This window comes from Armigeres subalbatus, chromosome 2, assembly GCF_024139115.2.
Source record: "Armigeres subalbatus isolate Guangzhou_Male chromosome 2, GZ_Asu_2, whole genome shotgun sequence".
Lineage (NCBI taxonomy): Eukaryota > Metazoa > Arthropoda > Insecta > Diptera > Culicidae > Armigeres > Armigeres subalbatus.
In genome coordinates, this window is record NC_085140.1 from 358,554,253 (window position 1) to 358,578,231 (window position 23,979).

The window sequence follows — 23,979 nt, forward strand, 5'->3', positions numbered from 1 at the left end:
ATCTTTAAAATTTAGGTACCCCTGCATCAGAGTATGGATGGCAAGAAATTCTGTTTCCATTGCTTTTTCTAGAATGTACACTTCTGAACAATACTGAAAAAGGCTCTTCCAATGATATGATTCAGCTTATTCACATCAGTATGACTTTGATAAGTGCTTCATTTTCTACCTTTCTCGTACACTAATTGTGAGTAAAAGTGATAAGGTATTACTCCAAAAAAGATTTTTTTATAGAAGGCCCGGAGACCCATAGACCCATACCGATCGACTCAGCTCGGCGAAGTGACTGTGGTGTCTGTATGCATGTGTGCGAGTTTAGCAGAAACACTTTTTGAATCTTAGCATTGGCCGGGGAATTACATTCAACATATGGCATATATAAGGCACGGGATTCCATGTATTTTTATAAGCTCCACTACTAAACCCAGTAACACGAGTACATGAGATGAAATATGTAAACGATTTAGAAGAAGAAAGAGAAGTTGTCGTTTTTGCAATAATCAATTGTAGTATAATATGTAAACAATATCTATTGAAAAAATAAAACCAAACAAATGTAATACGAGGAAATGCCTCTAATCGCTAGCATTATGGAATGCCTCATACTCTACAGTACGAGTTTGTAGTTTATTCACCGGTTATGTTGTGAGCCCCATTAAATTCCTATGAGCTGATTATTGAAGCAATAATAACAGAAATATAATTTAATTAATCAATGGTGTGTTATGAGTGTATATTTGTTCAACAGAAAACAATTATCTAAATGTATTTACCTTCGACATACACATAGCGAAGCGCGTCGATGTCGGAAACATGTCTCGGACAGGATAAATAAATCAATTCACTGTGGCGAAATAGCACCAGGGATGCAGGTCACCATCACAAAAAATCTAGACAATTCACACGTTGGCACGTGCACTCCCTCGCTTCGCTAACTGAACATCTCTCGGATTATGATATGGCTTCACTTGGATTCGGATAGCTTCTCCACAAACGAGACCATTAAAAGCTCGAGGACAGACGCCCATAAAATAATACTCGAAATACTTGACTAAGTTTTTCAGTAATGGAAGGTTGTTTGAATTGCTACAAGAAGCAAACCTACCAGGGTGCGACCACCCAGGTTAATTATCAGTATCTTCCTCCGTGTACTTTGGCGTGCGATCGATAGATTAAAAAAAAACATTTAAAAAATTCAAGCGTACTTCATTTAGTTACACTCACCAAATTAATGATGTTTAGAAGTACAAACTGTGCAAAACAGGCGCTGCCTCCGAAAACTGTTCCATTATGATATGGATTTCATTTTAATATGGGACAGTGGGATACATATGCTTGCGGCAGCAGAGAGAGTCTCAATCTCAAATTCAAAATAATTGGTCTATTCGGAAACACGTGCCGTGCACACGTTCAGCCAAGTTATGAAACAACATAGGGGAAGGAGGGCAATATGCCTAGCTAAGCAAACACTGCTTTATTGTTTTATTTGTAACGCTATTCATGGGTATTTTTACATTATGCATCAGTTAAACAAGATAGTTAGTTGATGCCAATCAAACATTGTCAAAAATCTCAATCTTCTTGATAATAATCACATTTCAAAAAAGTGGTGAGATGCTGTTCCCAGAAAACTCATGAGGCAAAAAGCCTTTTAGCTGGCAGCTCCTAGGGAACAAAGCACCACGCGTCGGCGAATCAGCATTCTGGTATGGATAGTGGGTGGAGACGCAAGTACATTGTAGGTTAGTGCCACTAGGGCGTTTTGCCTCGCCAAAATGTTAGATGTTTCTTCAGAATGTGGAAATTTTCGGTTTTTCCGACCTTCCCATACACTATTTTGAAACTTTTTCCGCCTAACATACATAATTTTAGATCTAGTTTTGCTACGGCCATCTTAATGACGGTAAATATGAGGGAAACCACAAAAAGCGTTTTGCCTCAGGGCGTTTTGGTGCCTCTTCCCTAGCTGTTTGTACGACTGAATCGGCGGAACAAGGAAGTTTACAGATATTCGTTGATAATATTCATACTCATGTTAATAAAATAAAACTAGATTAATCACCTCTGCGGAGATGAAACCATTCACGCGCATTAGACAAAAAAAATTGGAATGGTTGAACTTAGAAGGAAGGTATGTTTGGGAAGGAGGGACAATATACAATAAGCGTAGACTGCTTGTATGCCTTAGCTATAACGATTTTCGTGGGTGTTTCTACCTCATGCAACAGTTAAACAATATAGACAGCTGATCGCAATCATATTGATAATATTCACATTCTAAAAAAGTAATGATATTTCGTTGCCGGAAAACTCATGAGGCAAAACGCCTTTTAGCTGGCAGCTCTTATGGAACAACGCACCACGCATCGGCGAATCAGCATTCTGGTATAAACAGTGCATGCAGACGCGTAGTACTTCGTAGGTGAGTTCCACTAGGGCGTTTTGCTTCGCCTAAAAGACAGATTTTTTATCAAAATGTGGAAAAATGCGGTTTTTCCAACCTTCCTTTCTTAATTATTTTAACACTTTTTTCGCCTAACCTACATAATTTTACGTCTATTTTTGTTAAGGCTATTTCAAACATGGTAAGCATAAGTGAATACCCAAAAGTCGTTTTTCTCGAGATGAAGGGGAGGGGATGCTGGGGCTGGGCTGTTTTAGGGCTTGTTTCCCTTCCATTGTTTAAATTGATTTACATGTTTGACATTGCATACATTGGCAATTTTCAGAAAAAAAATAAAAAAACAGTGTTTTGATAATAATCTGAGCTCCAGGAGTCCAGGCATTCTATCAAAAGTTAGGTTAGGTAGAGTGATCATATCATGTTTACGTACACAAAGTGTAAGGAGAATAAAAAAGATCAGATGAGAGAATTCCTGCAGGACATATGTGAAAAATAATACAGAAATTTGAATGAACTGATGAAGGAAAATTTTCAGGAGTTTCCCATCCAGAAATTCTGGGACACGTATTATCCATTCCTCAGAACTTCTGGATAAGGGAATCCCTAAAACTTATAGATAAGGAATTTTTGGAGTGAATTGAAAAACTGGGAGTATAAACCACCTTTCCCCTACAATTTCACAGGATTTTTTTTGTAAAAGTAACTTGTTAGAAGTCCTATCGAAGGAATTCTCCAAATTATGAGGAGAAGAAATTTTCTATACTTCATAGGAGAAGATTCGCTCATAATTCGTTAATAAGAGATACCTCAGAGCTATTAGAGAGTGAATGATTTTAAATTTCTAGAATTTGGTGAGTAGTTTGCCAGGGTCCTCACGGTGTCTCTATGAGGAAACATTATTTTGCAAAAATCAGTATCTCTGAAACACCCACCACGTGAAAGTATACGCTCTCCTCTTTCATATAGTGGGTGAACTAAAATGTTCTATCGGGGGATCTAGAACAATTTTTTTTTCACTATTTTTGGTGCAAACTCCATAGAAATCTCAAATGATAGCCGATTTAACCCCCCCAAAATTGTATGGAAAAATGACCCCCGATAGAACATTTTAAAAATTCACTTACGTGAAAGAGGAAAACCTATACTTTCGTGTAGTGAGTGTTTTAGAGATACTGATTTTTTGAAAATAAGCCTCTTCGGAAAAACACACCGTGTCCTCAGAGGACAAATTCCTTCACATTCCTTAAGAAGGAATTCATCCTAATTTTGGAAGAAGGGATTCCACAAAATTCGTGCGAAAGGAATTTCCTGATTGTTTGAGGGGCAATTCCCCAAAACTCTGGAGAATTCCTATAGAATGAATTCTTATAGCGGAAATACTTATTTATTTATTTTAATTTATTCAATAATATCGTCATCTGACATCTGAAATTACAATGACTATAAGAATACAAATGTCCCCTAAATCTAATTATTATACAAACATGGATAACATATTCTCGTAATACAGCAATCAGAATACCCTTTCGGCCAAATGACCCTTTCGGCCAAATGACACTTTCAGCCTAATAACCTTTTCGGCCAAATGACCCTTTCGACTTAATGATCCTTTCGGCCAAACAACCCTTTCGGCTAAATAACCCTTTCGGCCAAATGGCACTATCGGCCTAATGACCCTTTCGGCCAAATGGCACTTTCGGCCTAATGACCCTTTCGGCCAAATGACCCTTTCGGCCAAATGACCCGTTCGGCCAAATGACCCTTTCGGCCAAATGACTTTCGGCCAGATGGGTTTCGCCCTAATGGTTTGTTCGGCCTAGTGGCATTCGGCCAAATGGCTTTCGGCAGAATGGGTTTTGGCTCCCCTAGTAGCACACATATTTCACATGGGTTACTGCAACTCTTATGTGACCAGATTCAGTCACAATCAAGTTGCTGCAACCATTTTTGTCTAACCTGTGTTGCTCGGGCTAAATGACCCTTCCCCGTAGAGCAGCTGGCATTGGATCAAAATCAAAGAGATAGAACACTTTGTTGAAATTGGAATATTCCAAAGCGTCTGAAGCAAAAATTCTCCAAAAATACTAACGTAAGAATATTTCTATAACGAGTTCCTAGAATTCCTGAAGAAGAATTTCTTAAAATATCAAGGAATACCTGGGTTGAGGTGGGTGGTGAGTGGGATGCAGTTTTTTAGATTTTTTTGGTGGAATTATTCCCCATAATTCCTGAATAAGCAAGTTCTCAGAATTCCTGAGGAAAAAAATCCCCAGAATTCTAGATGGAAGAAACCAGAATGATTGAAAAATCAGTTTCCCAGAATTCATGGAGCAGGAATTTTCTTAGAGTATTGTTGTTCAGAATTTAAAAAAATGAAAGTCTGCAGGGGATCAAAATTTTCCTGAAATCCTTCGAGGAAGAATTCCCCATAAGTTTTGAAGGGATAAATGATCAGAACTCATGGGTAGAAATTCTAAAGAATTTCTAGAGAAAGTATAACCCTGTATTCTTGAAATATGAGTTTCTCAGAATTCCTAAAGATGGAACTTCGCAGTATTTCTGGGAGGGAATATTCTCAGAATTATAGAATTCAAAATTCTTAACGTAGGAGTCTTGAACCCCCAGAATTTATGCAGAAAGAATCACTGGTGGCGGAATTCTAGAATTTGAGAATTCCCAGAAATGAATTTTTCAGAATTCCGGGAGAAAAACATTCCCAGGAAGAGGTGGGTAAATAGGTACAAGGAGGATTTCCTTATTAGATACCAGTTATGTAAAAAGGAGTTCACTAATATTTCTAGCTCTTATATGTGTGAAATGGCTCAATGGTGGTTTTGTCATTGCCAGAAATGCTATGCTGATTACCGTATCGAACCATCTTATGGCACATTACATCATGTCTGTCATGACTCATGAGTTACAAAATCAGATTTCTTTAAAAACGATAGAATATCTGGCAAATTAGTAGTGTTGCGAGAAAATTTCGTTGTTGGAGGGCGAGGGACTTCTGTATTGAGTTCGATTAAGCATTAAGCAACTAAGAATTATGTTTCACCTGACTTTATGTTCCAGTTGTTCAAATACAATGATCCAAAATCTTTTCATTTTCTAAGCTTCTCTCGACTCTCGAGCAAGTAAAGCCCGTTGATTTCCTATTTTTAAGATAATTAGAAAAGACTCATCCCTACTATAGGGAGTGGAATATACAGATGAGCGAAGATAAATCCTCTGTCTCCAAACGAGCATGACGTCCAATTTCAATTAAAATATTAAGAGGTGTGATGTCATATGCGCCTGTGAAACCACCATATGAATCCCACCGCTGTCACCATATGTAACGAAGTGGAAATGTCCCGAGCGGATTATTAAGACGCTTCTACCACGATATATGAAGTGTTCGGATCCCACCGCTGTCACCATATGTAACGAAATAAGGACCTTCTTTGCGATGTAGCTTTTTAACATGTATGTAACGAAGTGGAAATGTCTATGAAACGAGTGCAAATGTCCCGAGCGGATTATTAAGACGCTTCTACCACGATATATGAAGTTTTCGGGGCCGACGGTGCGGCACTGGTTTTTCGGTTTTTCTAATTCAAACACTCAACTACGATTGGAATAAGAACTTTTTATTTATGTAACACTATTTAGTTCTTACAATAATACTTTTCTTCTACTATGTAACACTTGTTTCTTATAATTACACTTTTTACCTAGAAATTCAACTCAAATATTATCCATTTCAACGGATTTCGCACTATTTTGCGTATGAAGTTTTCACAAGTTTCTGACACTTTTTTTCGATACTTATCAAGAGACTCTAACACCGGTTTTCGATTTTACCGCGGCGGACTTTTTAACTGTTCACTTTTATCTTTTTTCAAGAAGTTAATTAATTTAAACTTAGATCTCGATTCGTGCACTAGTCACGAGTGTCGAGGTGTCTAAGGACAACCCTGATTCAATTGAGTATTCGGTAGGCTGGCTAGGGAAACCTAGAAAGCGCTGAATTCAATAAAGGTGCTGCTGAATATTTGGGACTGACCCTGACTCAATTGGAGTATTCGGTAGGCCGGCTAGGGAAACCTAGAAAGCGCCGAATTCCAATAAAGGTGCTGCTGAATATTTGGGACTGACCCTGACTCAATTGGAGTATTCGGTAGGCCGGCTAGGGAAACCTAGAAAGCGCCGAATTCCAATAAAGGTGCTGCTGAATATTTGGGACTGACCCCGACTCAATTGGAGTATTCGGTAGGCCGGCTAGGGAAACCTAGAAAGCGCCGAATTCCAATAAAGGTGCTGCTGAATATTTGGGACTGACCCTGACTCAATTGGAGTATTCGGTAGGCCGGCTAGGGAAACCTAGAAAGCGCCGAATTCCAATAAAGGTGCTGCTGAATATTTGGGACTGACCCCGAGCTTGGAAAAGCGCACGGTATATATAGTCAATCCGAGTTCTGAATTTCATAATGATTTCATAAATTGCATCAGACTGGACTTTGGACCCCACGAAAGATCCGAGAATCCTTAAATAACGTAATCATTTTCTTCATCCCACATTTATCTGTTCAGACTATGTGGTTTTAATTTCAACTTCGTAAATATCCTCAATTTTTTTAGCATCCATTGATTACTCAACTTTGCATTCTTTATGGATGCTCCCTAAAGTTCTTTTTCACGAAATGCTTGATCAACTTATTTGAAAAATCCATAAATTCCGAAACATCTTCCTTTTTATTCCAATTTTTTTCAACAGTTATTTAATTTCTTGTCATAGATTACCCAATTCAGCCTTAATATTGGACTTCCATACTTTACGAAACTTTGCCCCCTTTTTTGGATGTCCCCTTTGAAATTCTCTTGGAAACATTCTGTTCTCTTTTCACTCTCTAAAACTCTCTTATTTCGAGCACACATTCAAGTGGCTACTTCAATTTACTAATGTATTAATTCATATAATTTTTTGTATAAAATGAGTATCTCTAAGTCCTGCCCCTTTCTTTACATTTAAACTTGAACATTGCTGTCTCACAGAGTAATGTTCAACAAGTCCCAAAATGTTTCATAATGCATGATACTACTAAACCAACGGAGTTGTGAAAACATTCACTTAAAATCTGTATTCGAACCCAGCATGGGTTCTTTTGTAAAACAGCGCACCATACCGCCGAGCTATTAACAGCTACCGCTTGTATTACTCTTTGATTTTAAGTATACTCTTGAAAATCAATCAATCAATATTTTCTCTTTCTTTCAACTGGGCTTTTAAATTAAATTCCCCTTTTCCTAAAAGAATCATTACCCTTCGGGTCGGCTCTTCCTTTCCGAAGCACTCAGACCCTAATATCAATATTTCCTTTCAAGTTTATATTGGTAAGATCAAAATCATGTTCTCTCTGTTTTCATACGGGGCAACAAACCCTTTATATCAATACACCTGTATACGTGTATGTAGATTCAATGAAGACTCTTATTGTCTCTATCATTTTGGCTAAGTTATTATTCCGCGCTCCTCACCCAAACAAATTCTTTCCTTAGTGTCCTATACATTGCGCCAATGCATCATCATCAATGACGATCGCGGCTATGTACCGCTATATCGTACACTGTCCAATATGTGAGCACGTTTGAACATGTCAATCCACCGCGCTCCAGTTAAGTAAATCTGACTAAGCTGTTTTCGACGGTTTCGCCAAACCGTGATAAGGGTATGCGATATTTCACATAACTTTTAAATTGATGAAAAGTAAATTAACCCAAATATTCCTACATGCAACATTTTAAATTTATGTTGATTGCCTAAATTATTTTGCGTTGAGTAATTGAATATATTCCGCCTTATTTTTACAATATCTCACTGCCATCAGTATTTAAAATTGTTTTAGGAAGGTGTCGGCACATAAGGCTGTGCACCTGGTACACGGTAAAAAAAAAACGAACCCAACCAAAAGTAACAATGACAGAGGTTTGAGTGTGTTATTTTCAGCGGCACAGCCGAAATTTTTCAAATGTAAAACGGTTTGAACGGAATTTTTCTTCTAACAAATTGAGGAAGGAGGATAAACTCCCAAAATCACCCCGCGGCTACGGAACTGAAATTATTTCAACGGCGCGCCCAAAATTCCCCGGCGGCGCGGACAAAAAATTGCAGCGGCGCGCCGGTCAAAAATGGTGGCGGCGCATAAAAATCGACAGAGGCCGCGGCGCGGCGGCGCACAGCTTTACCCCATACACGCACCGACATGTTGTACAACTTTGGCTCCGCCCCCAGAAATTTGGTTCGGTCGGAGTACAGTCGGACCGTTTGTGGGCAAGTTGTACTGTCCAACAGGCGTACAACTTGCCCACAGACGCATAACTGTTCGACATTTGTCCTGGCCTGAATATTGATCAAAAAAATAAATTGAAAATAGAATAATTATTAACTGAGAAAAGTTTAGGCTATGAACTTTATTGTACATACTTTATTTTCCTGACATGACATGCTAATTTCAAATTATTATTAGTCATCTAATCAAGATTAATACATTTTATTTCCTTTTCTTTAATGAAAGCTTTGTTTCATGTTACGAAATAACTCTAATCAAAATTAAAAGTTTCAGTTCAATATTTTTTGAATAAATATATAGATGACTTATTTGTCATATTGGAAAGCAAAACGAGTCTGCTAATTTTTAATTCTACGAACTGTCACTTTTATGTTTAGTTTGAGTTAATTCTGAAAATGGGAAGCAGCTGAGAAACAGATAGACGAAACACAAAAAAAAACAATATTTGATAGATGCGCTGGAATATGAATCGTTTATATCGGATGTGTCATTTCCGGTCCCTTTTATATTTGTTATTCTTTTTCCTTTTACATATATTAAATTTAATCAAACATGGCACAGGTTGAAGAACTGATCACCCAACGCCTCTGCTTCTGCTTCATTATGCATTTCGAGAAATAAAACAGCATTTAGCCATGACTTTTTAGCCCACAGTCCGATCTGCCAAATTATCAATAACAAGCAACCAGAAAGGATTCCTATTGAAAATGATACAAAAAAAACCCAGATTAATCCACCTAGCAGTGATGATGCCTTTCTCGTGCATTATAAAATATATTGATAAGATCACATTGGAAAAGTCATAAAAGCTCTTTAGGGGAATAGATCACCTTTTTCGATCATTTTGCATGTTTTTGCATTGATTAAAATGCATTGCCACCGTTAAAAAAAAACAAATCGAATTTGAAATTGGGAGAAAACAATGATTTTTCAATAATTCTGAAATGCAATGTCCGATCGGGCAAATTTTCTATAGGAAACAATTCATTCCCCATATAATGCATCTTGTTGCGAGTAAATCGGATAATGCTAAGTTCCAAAAAGTGTGTCTACAAAATTTGTACACTTACACACACATACAGACATCACCTCAGCTCGTCGAGCTGAGTCGATCAGTACATGAGTCACTATGAGTCTCCGGGCTTTCCATCAAAAAAAAATTATCAATCATATAGCCTTTCGGTTCAACTATGTTGTATGAAGATGATGATACACTTGCATGAGAAATAAACAACGGCTACCTTAACGAATCGAAAATATCTTACAAAATATCTGAAACAAAACGTCAAATTATAGTAAAAACCTCTCGATGTTTTCATTACAACTTAATACTTAAAAACAAATTTTGAGTTATTAAGAAGTATCCACTCACAACTTTTATAAAGGCTCCCCCAGACCTAAGCGATTTCATCGCTGCGACGGCGACAACTAGTCGCAGCGATTCTATCGTTGGGTCGCTGCAGGCAATGTTTTATTTACGCTTCCATACCAACGGCGACAGAATCGCTGTCGCCAAGTGTTAGAATCGCGTCGCTACTGTCGCGTCGCGTGTGTTTGGGGGAACCTTAAAAGTACTCATCCATAAGATTTATAATTTTCTATGTTGGACCACTTGGCCCCATAAGTGCATTTTAGACCATTCTGTCCTAATTTTCTAATTTTATATCAATGGGTTTGCTAAATAAAATGGGATTGCTAAACATATGGTAAGCATAAGGGATAATGTGGAAGCTTTTACACACGGAGCATGTTATGGCGCGTCTATGTCTGTAGTAATCAATTGATATCAAGTCATCTGCTACCGCCATCACCGAACATAAAAAGTTGAAACATATTGTAAACACTCACTTTAGCTAAAGCTAAGTATTCATACGAATCGAGACACAACATGGAACATAACAACGTCATTTACACCTTTCAATCGTTCCCAAATCTATGCAACATCGAAACAACTTCCTGCATAGCGAAAGATGATACGAAGACATGTGCTTGGAAGAAGCGAGCAAATTGACATGTAATTCAATTGTATTGATTCTACCTTCCGGTACAAATGAGGTGGGGGCGGAGGGTTTTGAATTCACTTCATTCTATGCTTTATTGGATATTGAATCGCTTTATTAGACACAAGGTTTATGGGTTACGGGAGGAAATGATTTTTTGTTTCTATTTCCTTGGTGCTTGATGTGTGATTTGTATTTACCAAGCATTCGAATTCTTTCCATTGTTATTAAAAGTTCTACATCCTTTGGTTCGGAAAAAGATAGAGAAAAAATATTCCGGTGATCCCGTGCTGTGTCAGTCAATATAATGTTAACGGTAAAGCTTAATGTTTTACGAACACTTGTAGAGGGTAATATAACGAATAAGCGAGATATAAACCCAACCGGCTACTGTTAGATTTTCTACCAATTCTGTATAAGAACCTACCGAACCCTGTATAAGAACTGGGCATATGCGAAATTGTTAGATTCCAGATCCAGATTCAGTTAGATCTTATCCAAAAAATATAAGTTTACAAACAAATATTGCAAGAAAAGCTTACAAAATTGCAAGGTCTCATACAATATTTGCATAAGAATCTAGCATTTTCGCCCAGTTCTTATGTGTACAGGTTTTGGTAGGTTCTTTTCTTCTTCAGAATTGTTGGAAAATCTAACAATCACTATCATCGTGTTAGCCTCATGATATACGAATGCAAAAATGGTATCATGGCTTAGAAACCTCGCTGTTAATAACTGTTGAAGTGCTGAGGGTCTTGGGTTCGAGTCCCATCGAACATTTCCTCACTCTAGTAAGAAAACCACACTATCAATACATTTTTCAAATCAAAATCTTCCACATAATGTAGATAGGGGAATGACGGCTTTGGCAGGTTTTGTTCTATTATTGGAAGGGGGGTTTTTTATGACAGACTAGGCTCAAATTTGGCCCAAACATTCTTTGAATATCAAAGAATATTGTGGCCAAATTTCACAAAATTTGGTCGACAAAACCCCCCTGCCAATAATAGAACAAAACCTGCCAAAGCCGTCTTTCCCCCTATTTACATCTGAGTTTTCAGAACACAGTAAATTAATGTCCAAGTCTGGTGATCAAATACAAGGAAAATAGGAAAATAAGTTTATAGTTGAAATAAAATATGATTATCTACTGCTTATATGAAAGTTCTATATTTTTTCGCTACTCAATGGGAACGATGGATCTACGATTATATGTCTTTTATTTATGTGTCATAAAGACCTACGAAGTGAAAATGTGAAAAGTGTTCGTAATATGAGTCAAAACAGTGGTTATTACATCATACAAGAAAGGCAAAAATGCATTCGAGAACGAACTGTCCCAGAACTTTTGGCATAATTATTTTTAAGCATTTCAGTTTTAGACAAAGGAAATCGCTTATCTGTAGTGTATTCTACAAACTCAATTGACCACTGCAATTTTCTGTAAATTTAAAAAGCATTCCTCAGCTTTTCATTCGTGCCCAAACTCAAGTAGACGGAGAAAAATTATGCTTGAATTAGCTTATCAAAAGAAGACGCACTCAACTGTTTCGTGATATAGCCTATAGCGAATAGAGGTAATAAACCATAGAGGAAGATTGTCGCTGCGGCTAAACCATAAACCATAGAGGAAGATTGTCGCTGCGGTTCCCTTTGTTCTCGTTCCCAAACATGTTGGGCACACAGCTGTCAAAACGTATTCAATTTTTCTTCGTTGACATTTAGCGCCCTATCCTCGACAGCAAAACATGTTTCGCCTGTGACGAAAGCGACATTCTTCCTCTATGGTTTATTAGCGATATGAAATTGTGCAATCATTCGTTGCCATCGTCCAGATATGCACGAGCTCCTCGGTGGAAATAGACGACCTGTCGGTCGATGAGTATAAAAAATGTATAAGCAACGAAATTATAGGGTACAGCACACGACGGAATAATTTGCCTATAAACGTTCATGAGGATAGAATGGGGCACCTGACAACGCATATATGGGACAGTCCCATTTTCCGACTGCCCGGTAGCACTATAGACTACATTGGAACTGACGGCGAACGGGAAGACACGAACGTTCGACGTTGTAAAGAGACCCCTCAAACAACCTGGCGCCCTTCCACGCAAACGCAAATAGAAAAAAAACCTTTGTGAACAAAGACAAACGACAACGGGAGGTATAAATTACGTCGATTAATGGTCGAAATTGCGCGTGAATACAATGCTCGAGGAAGATACACGGTTTGAAGTTTGGTATAGGGGAAAGTGGCAACTGGCAATCATGAATTTTTAAAGTTAGAAATTCAATAGATAAAAATTTACGTCCGCATCGAGTGCTTTCAGTTACATTCCTTAATCTGTTAATATTAAGATGATAATTCTTGTACAATATCTTACATTTGAGTATTAGAAATAAACGTGCAACAAATACCAATCCAGAAGTAATCGTAAATTTGAGGCAGTCAGACAAAACTTATTTAAAAACGACATACATTTAAAACGACCTAACATCATAAAATAAAACAATGAAAAACACGCCTCAACACCAACCGGTGCTCTATGGGTCGATTTAAAACATCGACGTCAACATGAACGGGCTCAAACATGCAAATGAGGAATCATTATAATAGCCGGTGAAAGCGTACAGAAGCTCACCTGTTCTGTGCAACATCAAACATACGCCACCCACTCGCGGACCTGGAGATATTTATTCGTTTCGTCGTTCGCCTCATACCATTTAATGCTTGCGCCGAATAGCCTTTTGAATGGGGTATACTGACTGTTGGTATCCATTTTCGGTGATTGTTTTGAGCGATAAATTTCGTTGGAAATAATTAAAACGATGCTTAGAAGATGGGACTGGAGGCAGCAGGCACACATGCTATATGTTGTACATGCTGTAATAATTGCGCATTCTAACAGTCAATTATGAAGTACAATAATTTGATCATAAATGCTACCATAGGTAGTGAATGCAGTTTCTACCACACGGGAAAATGTACAGAACTTATATAAATGTATATTTTCTATGAATGTAACGGGGGAGTGTATTGCTTTCTGTGATGTTCCGAGAACTGTTACATAAAATGATACTTTGTTATCATTGATCTGTTAAACATTCTCTTGGTAATCATTAGGTGGAACGGGATGTCATTTCTCGTACAACGAGGTTTACCAAAAGGTATTAAGCGATAATATAGGCGGTACAAAACTACTATTATGTAAGAGTAGCATTACTCTCGTTATTTAATACATATGTTTTGGTATTGATCTCCGTTCCTTAAACGAAAGCATGGCATTTTTCAACAGTAATGACATGTCCTGGCTTTGCATCGGTGGTTCTTGATACTTAATACTGGAAACCTCGTTACAAACGAGGCAGAATTGCATTACGAATAGGTACCACGATGAACCCAAAAGATAGAAGGATCACGCCCTTCATTATTAACTTGTTGACAAAAAAATCCCAACATCCATTTCCCAACTAATGACCGGACTGACTCGATAGACGACACTCATTAGTTGCTCTGAATACGACCATTCACCAGTAGTCGTAGGTAACCGTACCGTTAGGCTCTGGACAGCGCCATACATATAAAACTTAGTTGCTGTAAGCTCGCACATTTCCTTCACGAATGATGTGAGCTGGAATCGGACCGAAACATCGTGTGTAATCAAACGGACTAAATAATTAAATCTGTTTAGTTTGGTTTGGGGATAGATTTAGTTGCAACTGTTGCGGGTCGAAGGACAATCAACAAAAACATGGCGCTTTTTGTCATTCCTATTAGAGAAGTGATGCATGTTTATGAGTGTTCCCATCAATCAAGGATGGGTGAAGCTAATGGGGTCTCCCAACATCGTTGCTTGAGAAGTATATAGAAAACCATTGTAGGGGAAAAGACGGCTTTGGCAGGTTTTGTTCTGTTATTGGCAGGGGGGTTTTGTCGACTAAATTTTATGAAATTTGGCCACAATATTCTTTGATATGTAAAGAATGTTTAGGCCAAATTTGAGCATGATCAGTCATTAAAAAACCCCCTGACAATATAATAGAACAAAACCTGCCAAAGCCGTCATTCCCCCTATTGGAATCTTACAACTTTGTATTATTTCAATGCAGTATCTGTAATAAAGCTTACATTTCATGTATCGAAACCTTGCAGAATTGTATATGGCAAGATTTTGTATAATAATTGTAAGATTAGTTTGTTTTTAGGGTGTAATTATGAGCAAATCAAGATTTTGCCGTATTTTCAAAAATGGTATCAACAGAGTATGCATTTAGGGCCCTGTTCCCACACTAGCTTTAAAATTTTGTCATTTCACTTTCCAGAAATTCAGGTTTACATATACAGTAATATCCCGATTTTATCACCCCCCTGGTGAATTTTGGGGTGATAAAACAGGGTATGTGACAAAATTGAAAAAAAAATATTTCCAATTTTTTAATTCATTCCACAAATATGAATCATTTTATGCCTTGGTACCTGGTACCCGTTTTTTCTTGTCGAAATTGCTTACAGAATATTTCCCAGGTACTTAGAAGTCGTTCGTAATAAACTACACACGGTGAAAGTTATTTCATGAAAATCAATGTTGTTTGTGGTATTATTTACGAAAATAAAAAGAAAGACATTTTTTTTGGGGTGACAAAATCGGGTCGAAAACGTGACAAAATCGGAACGTGTTAAAATCGGGTCGAAAACGTGATAAAATCGGGGGTAGACAAAATCGGGGAGTGACAAAACCGAGTCAACACTGTATTTAGGTTCAATTTAGATAAACGGGCAATTTTAAGCTCAATTTTGGCATACATCTAGAAAAAACTATGCTATACAAAATATTTTTAGCACAAGATATACTCATTATCTATCACAGCGGTTCTCAATCTGGTGTACATGCACCCTAGCGAGGTACGTTCGTTGGCCCGAGGGGGTGCTACAACTCCAAAAAAAATATTGACGAAGCAAAAATTAATTTTTGCAATTCCTGATCATAATACTTGGTCTTTATTAGGGAGTGAGTGCTAGTAATGGACCCCGTGCGTATAATGGACCCCCTGAACAAAAACCTAGAGTTAACGCTTGAATCTACAATTTCCTGCAAACTTTCATAGAATAAAGTTGTTTCACTTATCAGAGTAGTAGTTCGAGTTCCATACAATTGTTGTGCTCTGAGAGTCTGAAATTTAGTTATATTAACTAATTTATGAATGTAAACGCGCTAGAGGGTCCATTACTATCACATAAGGGGGGTCCATAATAGGCAACCGGAACATGTAAATCAAATGGGGAGACCATAATACGTATGTAAACAAACAAGATGTTGCGTATTATGGACCCGGGGGTGGTGGCCATAATAGGCAACCTGGCTACATAATTTTAAAATACATATTTTAGTAGTAAAAATGAATGTTTTACCACGTGCTATGTACGAAACGCGATGCTGATACCTGTTGCTTGTCATCTAGTGCTGCAGAATGGCAATTTGACATGAGTCTTACTCTAGCGAAGCGATTGAAGTAAGTTTCCGTCGTTAAGGGGTCCATTACTAGCACTCACTCCCTACCTACACATAAAGTAAACAGATACTACTAAAAAAATTAAAAATATTAGGATAATTAACAGTTTTTGTTTTTGTAGAAACCTAAGGAAAGCCTTTGGAGAGTGGATTTCTAAAAAAAAGGTAAAAAAAGAAATTTTTCATAAAGACATTAGGGTAGAAGCAATAAATAAGTATAAAATTTCCAAGAATAATGCAAAATTGTCATAAAAATAGTTTTTTTTTTCAAAAAATGTTAAATGTATAAGCAACTTTAAAAGTAAAAATTGCAGTTATAAAAAATTTAAATTTTTCATTGAGAAATACAAAATTCCAACAAATAAATTAAAATTAGCAATAAACAATTACAAAATTTTCCAAATAAAGACTGTCCACGATAGATTTCGGACAGTTTGATAATGCTCAATCGATTTGTTACGTGAGCTAAAATATGCTGATAGCAGCACATAAACCGGAGAGATTTATCTGTCATGTAAATGAAGTGTCTCCGTAGTTTGAAAAAATGTTTAAAAATCGCATTGGAGGATGGGTGTCCGAAATATAACGTGGACAGGCTTTAATTATTTTTGTTCTACAAGTAATAATAAAGTTTTCACATCATATCAATAAAGAGTAATGCATAATGGGTGAAAATATCCATGGAAAAATATAAAAAAGCTATGAAACTGATTTTTGAATACTTCGAAAGTCCATAAAAGAGCCTCTCTTTGTCTACTTTCTCTTTTGATTATTACAAAACCATGCCAAGATTTACATCAAACTTTTTTGCAGAGATCTGAAGAAAAAAAAACCTTATCTAGTGTGCTGAGGTAAAAATATTGCAGCAAATGCAAAACTAGCCTTGATACTAGCGAAAACGAGCGTAATGGAAGAGAGTCTCCCATTTATAATTAAATTTTGGACACCCATCTTCTCAAGTGATTTAAAAAAAATACAAACCACTTTTACGAACCATTTACATGACAGCTAAATCATTTCACTTTACGTGCTTCTTTAAGCATGTTCAAGCTGTCGTCCAAATTAATGAATTGGCGACAAATCAAGTGGATATTATCTGAGTGTCCGAAATATAACGTGGACAGGCTTTAGATTTGCTTATTGCTAATATTGATTAATTTATGGAATTTGTGTTTTTCAGTGAATAATTTTGATATCTTCATGGAATGTTCTTTTTTTATATTATATATTTATAATTCTTCAAGGAAATTTTTTTGTCTGCCTTTTGAAACTGGTGGAATACTTCGGTTCAAAAAACGGTAGAAATCTTTTCTATCTGTGAATTCTGTGTATGGAAAAGAGAGTAAAGGCAAAACTGCTGGGTAGATTCAGTTTTCCGTATGAGTTAAGCTTCTTTTAAGACGAGAACTACCATAGCTAAATAAACTTAAAAATACCTCCAACGCTGCAGAAGTCCGAAGAAGTACCATTCGGGAAAAAGGCTGAGAACCGCTTATCTATCAAATGAGTCCTGAAGATCACAAATCGGCCATCAGACTACAAAAATATGTGTAAAAACTTTGTCATGCTTTGTCTTTGTCTTCTTCTTCTTCTTATTGGCATTACATCCCCACACTGGGACAGAGCCGCCTCGCAGCTTAGTGTTCATTAAGCACTTCCACAGTTATTAACTGCGAGGTTTCTAAGCCAGGTTACCATTTTTGCATTCGTATATCATGAGGCTAGCACGATGATACTTTTATGCCCAGGGAAGTCGATACAATTTCCAACCCGAAAATTGCCTAGACCGGCACCGGGAATCGAACCCAGCCACCCTCAGCATGGTCTTGCTTTGTAGCCGCGCGTCTTACCGCACGGCTAAGGAGGGCCCCATTATTTGTCTTTGTCCTAGGCCAGAAAGTACTCCTTAATAAAGACAATAAAAAAAATTGTATGGGAAGAACCCAAAGTTATGACCGAAAGTGTATTTTCTCATTTAGCCTTTTATAATTCTGAAACACTCCATTTACATGCCAGCTGAACCATGCTTCGAAAAATGCTCTTGTCTAAATTAATTTATTGGAATAAAATAATTAAAAAACTATCCAAGTATCCAAAATTTAACGGACAGGCTTCAACGTCTACTAATTCATGCAATAGTCACGTAAATCAAACGGAATGTAATGATTACAATTTAAAAAATAATCTTGATTATTCCACCTAGCGGTTATGGTGCTTTTCTCAATGTTCGATCTGGTTAATTATGAATGGGAAACTATAGAACAGGATTCCCCGTGGAATCAAACTCAAGCAAATCGGTTACAGATAAGTGCCTTCAATATCCAAGCCCAAAATAAATGAAAGACTTTTGGAAGTTATCAAGTTGTTTTGTTATACGAAAATAAAAACATGGGTTCAAAATATGTTGACTGTTAAAATTAAGAAAACTTACATTTCAGAAAGTTGCAATTTTAGGCGATTCCGATTAATTTACTTCCTCTAGGAGACTAAGGGTCCAAAAGCAAACATACAGGGTGTCTGCAAATTATCCGTACAACAAGACAGGTTTTTAAATATTTTTTGGAATAAATTAAAGAACCAGCATGCATTGCATGTTTTTATAATAGGACTACATAAACCAAGCTGAATTTGTTTACATTAAAATGACCCCTGTATCCTGAGTTGTACGCCTTCGATCGTGTTGGAAAAAAATCACGATGGCCGCACGTTTCTATACAGATACTTTTCACACATTTTTGACGATTGTGACATGATTTCAAATGTCTCGATAATATGTTCGGTGTTTTGATGGCTGTTGATTTCAAGATGGACCATACCGAATGATAAATTCAATCCAAATCGGGTGAGTAGGAAGGCAATTCCTTTTTGTTCGGAAAACCGGAAAAAAAGCATTCACAAAGACTTATTTTTTTATACATGAAATGACGCTCAGTGTTCTCAGAATATACATCTGTTACAGCCTGCTGAGTTGTTATGCCCATATAGCTACCGATTCAGTCCATTATTGTCTGTTTTTGCTTTGTAGAAGCAAACTATCAAAATCTGTACGGATAATTTGCAGACACTAGATGGCTTTTTTGTTCCTTTATTCATTTGGTAGGCACTCTGTATTACCTAACCGCTACTGTGCCGAGATCTACTGTGGTATTCTGCTACCAGAATCTACACAGAATCTATTTTTAGATTTCCATTATTGATTGTTGTCGTTGCTGGTCCATCTCACCGTGAGTCTATTGTGTCCATTTATCCGCGTCGTGAATCCAATGATCGTTGTTGTTCGGTTGCCATTTATCCGGGTAACGTTGGAGGAATGCCTCCGAGAAGAACAAGTTGTCAATCGTCATCAGGGAGTTGTACCGGTTAGGGCGCTCCCCAATACGCCACCGTATAAGGCTGCGCATCCGGCGACTGACGAAGGTTTGGTGGAGGGACTGGGAATCGAGCTTGTAAGGCGAACGTGTAGCCAACTACGCTATGGGACCCCCCCCCATACTAGATGGCTTTCTGTAAGCACAAATTAATAAATAATCATGTAGGGGAAGTGCACCGGTTTTGGCCAACTTAGTGCCTAATTTGGCCAACCCTGAAAAATACATATTTTTCCAAAATAATCAATCAGTTGAAAGCAGCGTTGAATCGTAAGGGATATATCTCTTGTTGGAACTTATAAAACCCTCGAATGGCACCGACTTTTCTTCACGAAATGCAAACCACCAAAAAATGATACATTCTCTCGAAATTGTGAACTTATTTTGCCATTCCCACCAAGCATAATAATTAAATAACGGTGAGCACAGTTTCCTACAATTTCACTGGACATGCACTAAGCATATGATGCATTCTCTCTCCTGTGACAATAAAAGTATATGATCTTCATAGCACTGTCACTAAGCCAGTGTGGCTCTTATCTGTTGGCACCAGGGAACTGACAGTGGAAACCAATCATCTACCCGATAAAGTGTCCGATGTAATTTGTCATTTCAATTTATGTGGATTTGTTTGACATAGAAAAGCAAAACAATACAAACAGCTCGATTTTGACTGGCTTGAGCCAAGGCGTCGCTGCGCTGTGCTATTGAGTTTGCAGATGCAGAATTAGTAAAATGTTAGGAGGAAGACTGTATGACACGCGTGTCAGTTCGCTGGCTAAGACGCAGAAAGTAAGCTTAAGTGGGTTATAAAAGTTTAGATCTTTAAGTGTGCACCACGCATTCTACCGTAGTTAGTTGGAGAATATAACCGATAAGCATTTGCTACGTTTATTGGTAATATCATTTTTATTATTAGCTCTCTGACTAAATCATAAATAATCATAAGTGATATTTATAGCCTATTCGGATTACGCCATTTATTATAATAATTATCGTGTTAAATTGAAAAAAAGAAAATTGAATTTATGGGGAATGGCATAGAGTTATTCTTTATCATTATATTTATTACCATAAATGGCATAATCTGAATAAGCTATTAGGGTTACTGCTCCTTAAATTCATAAAAAATCATACCTACATCAATAACAATCAAATACAAAGAATAGCTTTGTTTCTTATCTTTGTGATTTGTTCCAGCAGATCATGTCCAAATTGACCGATTTACAAATGGTATCGATATGTATAGGATCATGTTATTAAAAATGGAACAAACACTCTAGTTTAATAACATTTTCCGTTCACTTGAGTTATACTTGAAATTGATATTATGATTATGCTTCCAAAAAGCATTACGAGCGAAGGCGTATCTGCCAATCGGGAGAGGGCGGGTAGGATTCTCGATCCGGTCTAGGATGTTTTCGGGTAGGAAACATTCTCCACTCCCTGAACATAGTGTATCCATTGTACTTGCCACACAAGATACATACTCATGCAATGGCGGGCATAGAAAAGCTCAGAAAAATATATTAAGCTCTTTTAGTGGAATGTATTAAACCGTCTAAGACGAATTAAGTACTGTCCATTTAATTCCACTAGTTAATTTTCGTTATCTTTGCAGATACGTATTTCGACCACAACTGTGTGGTCGTCTTCAGTGTCTTGTACTTGACTCGACTCGACAGAAAAGCTTTCAATTAATAACTGAAAATGCTCCTAATAGAATACTAAGTTGGAAAGCAGGTCAAGTTCCAGTTGGAATGCAGAGCCATAGAATAAGAAGAAAAAGAAGAAGAATATTATAATTCTGCCAAGATTTCATGAAGAATTGTGAGATTTGTTATTTTGGTGTACATATTCAACTGTATTCACTTTATTTTTAGGGCAAAATTTTAATTTTGAGGAATAAGTGGAATAACAGAAGAACTTTCGTATTACCTATTTCGGACTAATTATTATCACGGTGTTATTTATTTTAAGGTTTTTTTATCAACTAAACTCGATTTTGTTACTCTCCAATTTTTATCATGTTCTCAACCACATTTTATTACACGCACGTTTTGTACCCGATTTTATCACCCCGTATCATTTTAAAAATGCTAGTGTTTTTTTCTTTCTATTTTTCTCATGAACTTCTACCGACTGTGGTTTATTCTAAATAATTTCTGATTGTTTGTAAAAGCATTTATGGCAAGAAATAACGGGACTGTACACGAATTTTGCCTTCCCAAGGCATAAACTGCTTTATTTTTCGATTCAAAAATTGAAAATAATTTTCTTTGACTAAACGATACAAATGTAACCAACATGGTATCGCTTAGAAATAAGCACAATTACACCTTAAGAAAAAAATCCAACTTTGTCACATTCTCTACTTTACTTGTCAACATTCAAAAAGGGGGTAATAAAAACGGGATATGATTGTTTACATTACAAGAACATAATGTTATCCAAAAATTTCCAAAAGCCTAATCTTTTTGAATTTAAGATAGCGTAGCCTGTTCGACTGAGGGAAATTTCTCGACTTTCCTTGGACATTAGGTGCCATTATGCTCTAGTCGCGCCACATAATTTGCAAATTCATGCATTTGTTAGCACCGAAGCTTTAATAAATACTTTAACTGTGAAAAAAGGCGTCGAACGTTGTTGACAGAAGGTTTCCACGGAATGAAACGACAAATCAAAGTTCAAAACATGGACAGAACACATATGAAACCCGTGCACAAAAAGGGAAAATCTACATAGCATGGCATCTGAGCTCGAGTAGATGCTTATTTGCAACCGGATGGCAAAAGATGATAAATATTTTTTTAACTTAATCTAATGCGGCAGCCTCTGCAGTAAACGAGATAAATGTGATCACGTGTTTATGAGCTTGTAGATTGATGAATAGAGACAAATTGAGAAAGGTGTGAATAAAATGACTCTTTATATGTGCATTCATACAATCGTTCCCAATATGTGAATTTCTAAAATATATAGGTTTTTAAATCATAACTACAATTTTAAAATTATTTTATTTAACTCCAACATGACAACAGAAATGATAATATTATTACAAATAGTCCGGTCAAATTATAATATTATGAAGTGAAATAGGAATACAAACCTTGTTTAGCAAATAACTCCCAGAGATGATACAATGAATCACACGTACCAGATAAGCCAGGCCAGACGGTAGCAAGCGACACCAACAAGTGCAGACGAAGTCTGTTGCCACAACCAGCAATACACACAAAGAGAATGGGACGCAACGAAATCCTAAACTTGAATATTCACTGCCCGTTCGAATCACTTTTCTGGATGCTGAAAATGGCTATGCTTTCTTACTTAATTCTGATCACCACAGCTTCAACTTCATCTGATGCTATTTTGTATCACTATATTCCAAAAGCACTCGTTAAACTAATACGGTTACCAAAATGATTCACTTCTTGATTGCAATATTATAATGTGTTATCCTGTTGACCACGGTGCAATCAAAAAGCAAATACTTCTTCTCAACCTGAAAAAGGAACGTAACACAATATAATCTAGGTACAATAGACAAACGTCTGCCGTACAAACACACCGACTATAACAGTATGATGTTTTCCAAGATGCTGCCTTCAGCCTCCACTAGAATGCACTGTGTCGTGCTTTCACCATCCCAGTCAGATAGATAAACCAGTCGCAACCGACCACTAACTGTACCGGATTGATACTCCTGTAGAAAGTTACCAGACCACCATGCACAACCGTACGAGCCGAAGGTTCTTTGTAGACTAGTAACTGTACAACACGCAATACGCCTCAGCACCAGCGAAAGGAAGAAAAAACGCTGGACAAGTCCAATCTTTCGTTCGTTTTCGATGCGTCGCGTCCCGCGTTGGTGGAGTCAATCGAGCTGAGACTGAGTGCCAGCGCCGCAGCGAGCCAGACGACGCTTTTATTTTGGTTCCTCTTTTTGTTTATTGCATACACCTAAAGGCATCAGTATCGCAGTTCTAACCAGTTTCCTTGGTGATGAGGATTTAGGACATGGGGTATCAGCGTCGCGACGCATCGGTGCGTTGAGGAGAGCGTGATTCGATGAGAGATTATGTTAGAGAGCGCAAGTGCATTTCAAACGAAAGCTAACGCTAACGCTGCCCATCGTAAAGTAGGGCGAAGTTGGGAAGATCCCAAAAACATGGCATTTTTAAATAAATGTTTAACAAAGTTTATATTTTACCTTCACTGACCAGAAATTCGCAAGCAGCGAAAAGAATCTATGAAGATACACTAATGAATTACACTTATTACTGTAAGCACTGAAATAAACATAAATATTACTTTAAACACTCAATTGTTGAGAGAAAATGGAATGTCTGCAACTGTCTAAGA

The 23,979-nt window shown here is 37.2% G+C and overlaps 1 protein-coding gene across 6 annotated transcripts in view; it reads right to left on the minus strand.

Annotated features, from left to right (window-relative positions):
* Positions 1 to 23,443, minus strand: part of LOC134212970 (CD63 antigen-like) — a 119,073-nt gene extending 95,630 nt beyond the window's left edge. The window contains exons 1-2 of one of the 6 annotated variants that reach the window (XM_062691376.1): positions 23,308 to 23,443; positions 22,724 to 23,119 (exon numbers count right to left, since the gene is read on the minus strand). The gene's annotated coding sequence lies outside the window, so the exon portion shown is untranslated. Of the gene's footprint in view, positions 1 to 22,723; positions 23,120 to 23,185 lie in introns of all 6 variants that reach the window. The other 5 variants (XM_062691378.1, XM_062691380.1, XM_062691379.1 and 2 more) reach the window with 5 other exon arrangements.
* Positions 23,444 to 23,979: the final 536 nt, after the last annotated feature.